The sequence below is a fragment of the Eumetopias jubatus genome, unplaced genomic scaffold (genome assembly GCF_037043125.1).
Source record: "Eumetopias jubatus isolate StellerSeaLion01/CBP00866 unplaced genomic scaffold, mEumJub1_p1.0 scaffold_11, whole genome shotgun sequence".
NCBI lineage: Eukaryota > Metazoa > Chordata > Mammalia > Carnivora > Otariidae > Eumetopias > Eumetopias jubatus.
Window position 1 is genome coordinate 99,686,753 of NW_028274817.1, and position 12,766 is coordinate 99,699,518.

At 36.4% G+C, this 12,766-nt stretch overlaps 1 protein-coding gene across 1 annotated transcript in view; it reads left to right on the plus strand.

Moving 5' to 3' along the window:
• Nucleotides 1-12,766, plus strand: part of DMD (dystrophin) — a 1,674,912-nt gene that overhangs the window by 591,330 nt on the left and 1,070,816 nt on the right. The window lies entirely within an intron of this gene.

The window sequence follows — 12,766 nt, forward strand, 5'->3', positions numbered from 1 at the left end:
CTAGATCTAACTGGTTTATCTGATGAACTGCAAAGTGTAATTGAATCTGTGATACAGGGAAGAATCTTATAGCATGGTGTCCTGTGGCTTTGAGGCAGTGTGTGTTTTTGCCTTATGTTGAATCCTGTACAGGAGAACTTGTGGTATACTTAACAATAATGCAGTTGCTGGAAATATCCATCATGATAAAATTACAGTTCTGTTTCCCTAGAGACAATTGTGATATAGCAATATTTCTATATATTCTATTGACAGAATGCCTTCTGAGATAGTCCAGAGGCCAAAACAATGCAGAGTTAATTGGTGGTACTTATTGACTTTTTATGGTTTGTGTTAATGGAAATGCAACATATGGATTATAACCAGTGTACAGTTTAATTTCAACTTGCTGTGTCTTTAGATTTTGGAGGTTATAACTTAGGTTATAAATATATATAACCTTATAAAATATATAACCTCAAGGAAATATTGAGTTTATTATACCAAGTCTAAAGTATTTTGGTAAATTTTTACCTCAAATTGTTCATGTATCAATTTTCAGTCAAGCAGATTTGAGTTGTGGCCAATTTTTAATGCCATAAAATACTGATTAAGACAGATGAAAGCAAAGTAAAAGGTAATTTATTATATGTTCAGACATTTCAAAATGCAGTATTCATAAAAGCAACACCATATTCAAATTTACAGTTCTCTATTCTCATATAATTTCTTGCATAGCAAAACTATCTTATGATATTAAGTAAGCATGTAAGCACATACATATAGGTAAGCTGTGTAAACATATAATATGAAGAATTTTAAAATCTTGTGTAATCATGTGTATATCCATAAAACTTGTATATACATCAGCATCGGCACTGAAGATAGAGGAAATCCATGGCTTTCCAATCTGCCATCATATACAAAATATATTTTGTAATAGCACTAAAGTAAATTTGGGGCTAATGCAGCATTACTAGGTCTCGAAAATATGTGCCGCTAAGCTGTACTTGAGGAGATGTTAAACCTCTTGCCATTTCCAGAGATAACCTACAGAAAGTAGTTATACATTTTAATCTGGTTTTTATTATTTAAAAAATATATACTCACTATAAAAAAAATAAAGCAATGCAGAAGTGTATGTATACTTCCATTCTACTCCTCAGAGAGTGGTCGTTTTAATATGGACTTTGGTACATATTTCAGGTCAGCATCTTTGGGAGGCCCCCTCTGAGATGGAGATTAACATACAGAAGGGTTATTAGGGAGTGCTTTTAGAAATCGAGCAATTGGTTTATGATGTGCCTTGGTATCATTTTCTTCACTTTTCTTGTTCTCGAGGTCTGTTAAGCTTCTTTGAATTATGGGTTTTTAGTTTTCATCAAATTTAGAATTTTTCAGGCATTATTTTTAATGTTGTTCTTTTTATTTTCAGTCCTTTTCCTGTGTAATTCATATTACATGATTTATATTGTCAAATTGACCAATCTAATCCTTTGCAATATCTAATCTGTGGTTAATCCCATGTAGTGTATATTTTTAACCTTAGACACTGTTGTTTTGTGTGATTCAACACCTTGTTGAAGTGTGACTTGGGTCTTTTTACATCTTTCATGTCTCTACACAATTTGTCAATCTTTCCTCTACCTTTTGGAAAATATGGAATACAATTATAACAACTGGTATAACGTCCTTGTCTATTAATTCTATCATCTGTGTCTCTTTCAGGTCATTTTCAGTTAAGTTTTCTCTTCATTATGGGTCTTTTTTTCCTGCTTCTTTGGATGAATGGTAATTTTGACTGGATGCCGGATGTTGTGAATGATAACTTGTTGAGTGCTCGGTATTTTTGTGCTGATAAATATTCTTGACCTTTGTTCTGGGACACAGTTAATTTACTTGGAAGCAACTTGATCTTTTGAGCATCTCTCTTTTAGACTTTGTGAGTTTTAAGCAGAACAGCTAAGTCTAGGGCTAATTTTGCTCCACTACTGAGTCAAAACCCTTTTGAGTATGCTCTCTGATGCCCTGTGAATGATGAGGTTTTCCACAGTGGCTGGCAAGAATAGGCACTATCCCAGCTGTGTGTGAGCTCTGGTGGCTGTTACTTTTCATCTTTTTGCATAGTTTTCTCCCTCATCATGTGTAGTTTGCTCACATGTAAGAGCTGATCGAGACTCCACTGAAGCCTGGAAGGGAGCTCTCTGGCGGTCTCCAGTGTTTTCTCTCTGTGTATATTTCTCCTGTTTGGTACTCTGCCCTGTGAACTCTAGCTGTCTTGGCCTCCTGGAAGTCCCAGCTTCATCCCATCCACTCAAAGAGACCTCCTAGTTTTGTGAGGGTTTCTTTATCCTTTGTCGTAGCCTGGAACTCTTTCCAGACAGTAAGTGGCAATAATTGTGGAGTCACCTCATTTGTTTCTAATTTCTCAGAGATCAGTATCTTTCATTGACAGGTATCTAATGTCTTCAAAACCATCATTTCATATGTTTCGTCCATTTTCTTCAGTTTTTAGCCATGAGGCTAAATCTGGTCCCTGTTACTCTAACTTGACCAGAAGCGGAAATCCAAGCCAAAGGATTTTGATGCCATTTGATCTTTTAGTACATTTATTTCTGCATTCTCTTGCAACTGTGTGATGCTTGTAAATGTCTTGAGAATGTCTAAAGATCCTCAGTTCTTGACAGTGTGGTTTAGTTGACATTGATAAACATCTTATCAAAACTTTTCCCCTTAATTGAAGAATTTTTTAAAAGACTATTTTATTTAGTCTGTTTTTTACTCAACTTATACATGAAATAAGGAAGGGAATTCTGCTTGTCCAAGGAAAACTTCTTCTAGCTAAGGGACTGTGAATGATATTGCAAATCCTCTGAACAGTAAAGGTGTTCTTTTTTCCCCTACTGATTAGGAAGCTCCAAAATCATGCACATGCATATGTGCATACATGCACGCACACACATGTACATAAAATGCCCAAGGTTGTCTTCTATTCTGTTAAGTCTCAGAAAACAAGTCCAGAAGGACACTGTAAGGCACCACCATTATTAGTAAGACAAATAGAATCTCTGATAATTTCAGCTATCTTGGCCATAATGATTGTTGATTGAGTAATAACAAATAAGAGAATGAGTTTAAATTTTTGCTAAGAAATTATTTTAGGAAACAGAATGTTGATGGTGCCTGTTAGTAGCAGACAGATATGTTGGCATGAACCGGTAATGGTTGCTTTGAGGAAAATCAAACCAAGCTGCCCATATACTAAACAGATAGACACAAGGGTACACTGGAGTTTAAAACCTCATATGTATAATTTTTAGCAAAATATCATGTATAAATATGAAATAAAATAAAAAGTATGTACATGTTGTATGCTTTTGTGTATATATATATATATTTCTATCAAACTGCATTTTATTTAATTTGTTAGCTTGAAAAAAGATAAACACTGTCCTACTGACACTTGGTATTGTCATTCAAAATAAAGTGACTGCCAATAACAGATAGATGGTCTGGTTCCATGCAACTCAATGATTTTTTTTCTCTGTCCCAAGTTAATGATAAAATTAAATATGTGAATTCACATTTTTCAAGATATTCCAGAAATGTGTCATGCCACGATAGGAAATCTCTTTCTAAAAATTAATTTTTTGCATGAGAATATATCAGTTATGCTATATGCCATTAAAAACTCATTTGCTAATACACTCAATTATTCATGCATCTTCTTTTTTTAAAGATTTTATTTATTTATTTCAGAGAGAGAGAGAATGAGAGATAGAAAGCACAAGAGGGAAGAGGGTCAGAGGGAGAAGCAGACTCCCTGCTGAGCAGGAAGCCCGATGTGGGACTCGATCCCGGGACTCCAGGATCATGACCTGAGCCGAAGGCAGTCGCTTAACCAACTGAGCCACCCAGGCGCCCCCATGCATCTTCTTGTATATTCATTCCACCAGCAGTAACTGAGTGCATGTGCAAAGTTTTATCACCCACAAAAATATTGACTTGCCACATTGGGCTCTAATAGAAGTTCAGAAGGTTGGCAAAGAGGTTGGAAGCCACATTCAGAAAGTGTGGGTTCAAATCCTAGCTCTTTTAGCTTAGTAGTGGCAGAATCTTAAGAAAGTGTCTTATGTGTCTCCATGCCTCTGCTATCTCTTCTCTTAAATAGGAATAAAAATGAGAAGTGCAGGTAGCACTTAGATTTACATTTTTCACAAAATAATTACTCATTAAATGAAAGATCTTATTGTAACCAATCACACTTCATAAGTGATTAGCCTATATTTATAGAAATAAAAATTCATTTGCTGAATTACTGTCCCCAACCATCTGAAATACAGATTGGACAACCTGACAATTTCATTAAACCTTATCTTTTTATGAATTGTGACATTTTCTCAAAGTACAGCTCTTGGATTAGGAACTGAGGAAAATTCTAGTTCAGCCAAACACATCCTCCTCAGAGAGCTGACACTTCTGCCTACTCATTTTAGAACAAGAAGAAATGTTAATGGGAGTTTTCAAAGGGAAAGCTGAACACCATGAAAGAAAGTTATGAAAATAACATTAACTCATATAGTGACAGAGTGAATTGGTGTGCCAACAAGTACCTTGAGTGAAAATAGGAAAGTGGAAATCATAACGTGTCCTAACATTTAGCTTTACATGTCCTCCTAGAGTAGAAAGCAGTAAGTTTTAAAACATAGACTGTTATTTAATGGGGTTGAAAATTCTTGAGGTTGACAGTAGAAATTATAAAAATTGGGCGCCTGGGTGGCTCAGTTTGTTAAGTGACTGCCTTCAGCTCAGGTCATGATCCCGAGGTCCTGGGATCGAGTCCTGCATCCATCCCGCTCCCTGCTTAGCAGGGAGTCGGCTTCTCCCTCTGACCCTTCCCCCTCCCATGCTCTCTCTCTTACTCTCTCTTTCTCTCAAATAAATAAAGTCTTTTTTTGTTTTTCTTTTTTTAATTTAATTGCATTATGTTATGTTAATCACCATACAATACATCATTTGTTTTTGATGTAGTGATTCCACGATTCATTGTTTTCGTATAACACCCAGTGCTCCATGCAGTACGTGCCCTCCTTAATACCCACGATGGGGCCAACCCATCCCCCCACCCCCTCCCTTCCAAAACCCTCGGTCTGTTTCTCGGAGTCCATAGTCTCTCATGGTTCAGCTCTCCCTCCGATTCCCCGCCCCCTCATTTTTCCCTTCCTTCTCCTAATGTCCTCCATGCTGTTCCTTATGTTCCACAAATAAGTGAAACCATATGATAACTGACTTTCTCTGCCTGACTTATTTCACTTAGCATAATCTCCTCCAGTCCCATCCATGTGGATGTGAAAGTTGGGCATTCATCCTTTCTGATGGCTGAGTAATATTCCATTGTATATATGGACCACATCTTCTTTATCCATTCATCTGCTGAAGGGCATTTCGGCTCTTTCCACAGTTTGGCTATTGCGGACATTGCTGCTATGAACATTGGGGTGCATATGGCCCTTCTTTTCACTACATCTGTCTCTTTAGCATAAATACCCAGTAGCGCAGTTGCTGGGCCAAAGGGTAGCTCTATTTTTAATTGTTTGAGGCACCTCCACACTGTTTTCCAAAGTGGGTGTACCAACTTGCATTCCCACCAACAGTGCAAGAGGGTTCCCCTTTCTCCACAACCTCTCCAACATTTGTTGTTTCTTGCCTTGTCAATTTTTGCCATTCTAACTGGTGTAAGGTGGTATCTCAGTGTGTTTTTTTATTATTATTATTATTGTTATGTCAGTGTGGTTTTGATTTGAATTTCCCTGATGGCTAATGATGATGAACGTTTTTTCATGTGTCTGTTAGCCATTTGTATGTCTTCTTTGGAGAAGTGTCTGTTCATGTCTTTTGCCCATTTTTTGACTTATTTGTTTTTTGGGTGTTGAGTTTGAGAAGTTCTTTATAGATCTTGGAAATCAGCGCTTTTAAAAAAAGAAATTCTAAAAATCACCATTAGATCAAATATTTAAAAGAGTGGAATATTCTTGCTATTCATGGAAATGGAGGCTGTTTGTTTTGTGGGGTAATGCTGCTTAGTGGACCATATTTCAACTCTGGAAAGCAGTTTGCAGTTACTCAATAAATTAAACATAAAATGTCCATAGGACCGAGTAATTTCACTCCTAGATTTGAAAACATGTGTTCAAACAAAAACTTGTAGATGAATGCTCATAGGAGCACTATTCATAATAGCCACAAGGTGGAAAAAACCCAAATTCCCATTAACAGATGACTAAATAAAAATTAACAGTACTTTCTAAAGAATATTGCCGTGAACAAGCATGACACCTTGACAGCTTAAGAAATTCCATTTAAAAGCAACTTAAGAAGTAAACGGAAAAGGGATTGTTTAGATGAAATTTTTTAGGCTTTAAATTGACAAATGTTAAGCCAACATAGAGAGTGGAACAGCAGTGTGTCATTTTGACATGAGTTAACTGATGTTTTTAGGCAAAACATCATCTTTTTAATGTGAAGTTAATTAGTTTTCTGGTATATCTTTCAGTACTACAGTGTTTTACTCCACAATATATATCATATTGTACATATGCAATATATTTATATATATATATTGCTGTAAGTAAATTCAATTAAAAGCTATTTACTTTGTAACATAATGATACATCTTAATTCACTGTGATTAAGGATAAAGTCAACATGGATTAAATATGTCATGTTGTAATGTTCATGTTCACCATCAAATCTCAAAACCTTAGTTTGAATTTATGTCTCAGTTAAGCAGAGTATACTTTGCCTTTTCTCAAATTAGAAGCTTGCATGAAGAATGGAAAATTCCATAGAGATTGTGTAGTTATAGCATGAAAACATTACTGTGAGCTCTCAGATGAAACAATAAATGGCAAAAAAAAAAAAGAAAGAAAGAAAAGGCACTGGTGTCTGGGAGTTGGGGAGGGAGGCAAAGAAAGAAGAATCGAAGAGTCTACGTTTAGCAGTTCTGCAGCTCTGCAATTCTGCCTTATCTTGGCTATTTGTGATAGAGGAAAAAAAAAAAAAATCCAAGGAGCTTTTCAAAGGACCCAAGTCTCAGAAGTTTAGATTCACAGAGTACATTGGAGTTAGGTAGGGCCTGCCCAAAAGTTTGAGACAAGTGCGTCTGTGAAAAGGCTTTCTCATAAAGGAAATCTCACCCAGTTTGCAGTCCAGAAAGGCCTCAAGCATCAGGTGTCATTACTGAAAACCCATTGGCTTACCCAGAAATAAAGAGAACTGAATGGATGTGCATAGGTCCCTGACACTATCTGCTATCGAGTGAGTTTTGGTACTTTTCTTTGGAGGTACTCTAATATGTAATCGGGAATCTTCTCCCTGAAATGACTTGATAGGAGATGAATGACTTTGAATGAATATGGATTAAATCAAAGGCTATGTAGAAAAAGACATATGGTGTAAAAGATCAAGTTGAATACAAGTATGTTTTCTATACAGTTGGCTTTTACAGTGCTGATTTTCACCAGCTGGCTGGTGAGTTGGATGACTTCTTAACAGCCGCACTGCTGGGACTCAAATGCTGATAGGAACTTTGATGGACAAATAACTTCAGTAAAAATTTCTGCCATCTGTTGCCCTTCCTTGGGACCCCAATGTCAAGAATAATTCATACTATCACTGGCCCTTTATACTTCCCCAGCAGTAATAAAGTTTTGTTTGTTTGTTCCACTTTCTGTAACTAAAGGACACTAATGTAAGGGAATGAGCATAAAAATTTAGTGCGAGGAGAATTTGTCTCTCGTCACTTGCTTCAGGGTTACAGCATTGTATAAACATGGAAATACATCTTACAGGGAACTTTTCAATGTTATTAGCTGGCAGTGGCAGGAGAATTCAGTCTTAATACAGTTAAACAGTTGGGCACTTCGTTCTTATGTAAATATTTTTAGCCTTTTATTGCTGCTTAGAAACTCCTCTACAGCTTCTTGGCTCCTATGCATCTTTTCAGAAGTAGTAAATAACAGATTTATTGGGGGTTTGGCACCGTGCAGAAATTCAGAGAGGGGCCCTAAATTGTTGCCTATCCAATGTGTCTTTCATAAAGTAAGTATATTAAAATAACTGGGTAATTCCAATGGCTTGTTCTTGTTGTCCAGCATGGCATGTTTAAGAAGATGACAAATTGCCACGCATTATTGGAAAGAAGCAAGAACCAAAACTATAACTTATTGTAATAACCATAGCAGTAAAGAACTGCTTAAAATGCATGAAAAACAAGTCATCCCTAAGGGATCCCTATTCTTAGAGTAGGAAATTATCAAGACAGTAAGAATCTGCAAATAAAAGTGAAGCACGCTAATTGCAGATGGCAAATTGAAAAAAAAGAACTGCTCACATCAACATAGAAGCAATGTGAATTCAAAATTATTATTTGATGAAGCGTAAGATTAATGCTAATATAAGTGATTTTCATGAAGTGCAATAGTTTGCAAAGTGGACATTCTAGCCACACTGATCTTGCTGTTCCTTCTCTCACAGTTTCTTACCCTTCTTTCTAATGCCTGTTCCTACAATTAATTTTGCTTTTCTCTTTGCTCGAGGGTTCTACCCTAGCTCCAGTTCTTATCTTTATGTCCCAGTCCCCTCCCTCTCAGGATTTTTGTACATTTCTCTTTATTTATATGCATTTGTGTTCTAATGTTATTTTCTCGGACATGGCCTTTTGTAACTTATCTTAAAGGTCTCTCTCTCTCTCTCTCTCTCTCTCTCTCCTCCCCTCCCTCCCTCTCTCTCTCTCTCTCTCTCTCTCCCTCTCCCCCCCCACACACACTTTCTTTGTAACACTGCCATTTGCTAAAATTTTAATACATGTTTGCATGTTTATTGTCTATATTTCCAACTAGAAAGTAAACCTTGCAGGGACTTGGTCTTTCTTGGTCACAGATATCTACTCAGCACTTAGAACAATCTCCTTGTGGGGCACCTAGGTGGCTCAGTTTGTTAAGCACCTGACTCTTGATTTTGGCTCAGGTCATGATCTCAGGGTCATGAGATTGAGCCCCACATTAGGGTTTGTGCTCAGTATAGAGTCTGCTTGAGATTCTCTCTGCCCCTCCCCCATGCTCTGCCCTCTCTCTCTTGCTCTCTCTCAAAAAAAAAGAACAATCTCCTTGTGTATAGTACACATAATATTCATTATAATGAATAATTAAATAAATGAAAGAATTAATATATTCATCCCATTATTCCCTTAGGTAGACTATTCCCAAACTTGTCCTTTCTTCCATTTTTACCCCATCTCGTGTCCGAGAAATGCTCCCTTATATTGAGCTGCCCTGTCCTCTTCTTTGTACAAAGTATTTGAAATTTTCATATTTGCTGATGGTTTAACAATATGATGGCTCCATTCTCTTACTCCTTGAGCATATTACAAATACCTGAATCCATTCAACAAACATTTAGTGTAAGCCTACCGCATGGAAGGCTTTGCCGGCTGCTAGGGGTACGGAGTTGGCGAAGAAGCCCATTTCCTTTAATAAGCTAACAGCTTCATGAGTTTAGCATATTAAGGCTAAGGTGGAAACACATGGCAGGTGTCATTATTCCAGACAGTCCTGGAACCAGCCTCGGGGAAATGGGAGTGTTTTTTCTACAGCACTTATTTGTGTTCCCTAGTCCTTTTTTTTTTTTTTCTTTTTCTTTCCCTAGTCTTTTTTGACACCCCTCCATTACACCTCCAGGATTCCCAAACTCAATTGAGAAAACATGACTTTGGGAGCCAGGAAAGAGTAATATTGTGAAAGGCAGCACAAGGAAAGAGCTAGCTATGAAGAAGTCACACAGAGAGTGAGAAAATGTTCTGATATAAGTTGTAAATTTTGAAAAATGATAAAATTGACAAATTATAGAACAAGAGGCCTGTTCACAGATGAAATAGTTCAGGATGAACTATTCGTCGGGCTGAAGAGCAAGTATGTAGTCATAAGAATGGTAAATCTTCCTACTCTATAACCAAACTATAGGTACAAGCCGAGACCAGGATTGTTTACAAACATCATAATTCACAAATTTTAAAATTCTTGTTTTTATGAGGCTATAATTGACAAACTTTACTGGCAATTAATTTACATCAAGTCATTCTGATCAAAATAAAGAGGAATAATTCAGGGATATGGGGAGAAGAAAAAAATAGATATGTTGGCGATGAATGCATATTTATATGTTCCCCTTAAGGCTTTATTGGTTCACTATTACTTTTTGTCAGTAGATAATTTTAGTTTATAACTATGTAGTCTTCAAGTTTTAATCCCTTCTTTGTCCAGGCTCAGGCTTTCATTTTACTTATGTCATTTTGAGGACTATCGCAGAGAAACTGAAACAATAGACAAATGTGCTATCCCATAGATTCTAGGACTTCATGTAGAATATTGAACTGGTTATTATTATAAGTAAATATGTTACCTTTGATATCCCTCAGAGTACTTGCAAGGAAATGAATTTCAATACAATATATGTTACACTTAATATTGATCCTAAAAATATTAAATTCTTTAGAAGAGCTAACTTATGGGACCAAATCCTGCCAGCTACCTGTTTTTGTAAATAAAGTTTTATTGGAACTCAACCACACATATTTATTTACAAACTTTGTTGCTACAAAGGCAGAGTTAAGTAGTTACACAGACTGCCTGGCCTGGCAAAGCTTAACATGGGAACTATGTACCTCTTAGTAGAAAATGTTTACTAACTCTTGCTTTAGAAGATAGAGTAGTAGGTCACAATAAAAATCTAAGTATCCTTTTTACCTTCTCTTTAAGCATTCTTTGTTACTTGATATAACAGAGAAATAGACTTGGGCCATGTTCGTAAAACAAATTCAAATTTGTGGTAACAAAAAGAGGAAATCAAAATAGACTTGTTATTTAAGTCACCTTTTTTAAAAAGATTTTTATTTATTTATTTGAGAGAGAGAGAGAAAGATCAAAAGCAGGGGGAGGGCAGAGGGAGAGGGAGAAGTGGACTCTGCTGAGCAGGGAGGCCGACGCGGGGATTGATCCTAAGATCCCGGGATTATGACCTGAGCCGAAGGCAGACGCTTAACCAACTGAGCCACCTAGGTGCCCCTAAGTCAATTTGCAACTCCATGAATTAAGAGAAGGGTTTTGATTAAAAACTAAAAGAGGTTTTAAAGTCACTTAAATAATGTGTGGTGGACTTAGTCATTTTGAAGAGTATATAGCAACTGTCTTATTGACAGTACCACCAGTTGCTCTTGGGTACCTGTGCAGTCTTAGTGGGAAAATAAATCAAGTATTCTGTCCAAGAGAGTTCTAGAACTTGTTCTGGAGCTTTTCTCTCACTGTATCAGTGGTCCTAAGTGTAGGTCCTAACCTTGGCCAATCATATTTTTTTCTTGAGACTTTTAATCTTGTGGTAAGTGATAAGGTTGGAGTTTATTGATTCTAATGAGAATGGCCAGTCAAGAACAGCAAAAGACTCCTACTATGGGGACTCTCTGGAGTCCTGCCTGTTCCAAGCTTGATTCTTTGATTTTTCCTTCAGTCCTGTGAACCATTCCATTTCTTTACCATGAATCTCCTTATTGGCAGAGGCAATTTCTGTTGCTTATCAATGAAGAACTAAAGGAAACTTAGCATCATTAAAGAAATTCTTTGTCTAGCCTGGCTCCTTTTATAAAGAAGTTTGAGTCCCCTTGGAAAGCCTGCAAAACATAACCATTTGCATGTAATGAACAGTTTGCAATACTTTGAGATTGATGCGCAATTTCTATTTGAGAGGAGAGAAACAATTAGGATCAACTGTGGTCGTATATTCCAGAATACCAGTGTTGTTTCCATGCTTTAAGTGTTGGATCATTATATGAGATTCATAATTTTGTCCTGTTGTACCCACTTTTGCATTACCATTCAGTCTTAATTTATTATACACTATTAAAAGTTTTTAGGTAATTTGTTCTTATTGCTAGTCAGACATTAAAATGTCTGCAGGCTGTGAAAATGAATAAATTTGATGTGCCAGCCTAGTGCTCCAAATACTGGCATTACAACTAATAGCACAGGCTTATATTGTGTTGTAAATCCTAGTTAATGTGGATTTATCTTGAAAATCCCATTTAACTACTATTTTCAAATAATACATTTTTTCAAACATTTCATCCTTAAATTTCTATTTGTTTTTAATAATATATGGCTTTTGTATGTGCTTATGAAAGGACAATGTATGTATTTTTAATACTAATAATGAATTGTTGAAATAACCTTAACTTTAAAACAACACATTTGTTAAACTGTGCTGTACTGCTTATGAATTTCTTTAACCGAGGCTTATGAACATTTGTTGAAGATGTATGTTATAAGAAGCAAACTCTACTAAGTCCTAGTTCATAGGAATTTGAAAATTTAATCTCATAACCAGGGCTATCCCTAGAAGAGTATTAAGGGCAATTCAACCAGTACATAACCACCCAAGATAATATCATTAAAAGGAGGCTGAACTGTTGAAATATTTTAGTCTCCTTGGGATATCATTAAGAACAGAAATTTTGAAGTAGAATTATAATGATGTTTAGATAAGAGAAGCAGATGATACCAACCACTCCCCCATGCACGGGGCTTAGGAGACCACGACTTAGTTGTCCCACCCAAGAGATGAATCTGCCCATAAGATTACATGTATTTTAGAGAACCTTTGTACCACCCCTAAGTTCTAGTTTGAACATTTAGCCCTGCCATTTCCTTGTATTTCAGTTAACTTCCAAAATCAATACATT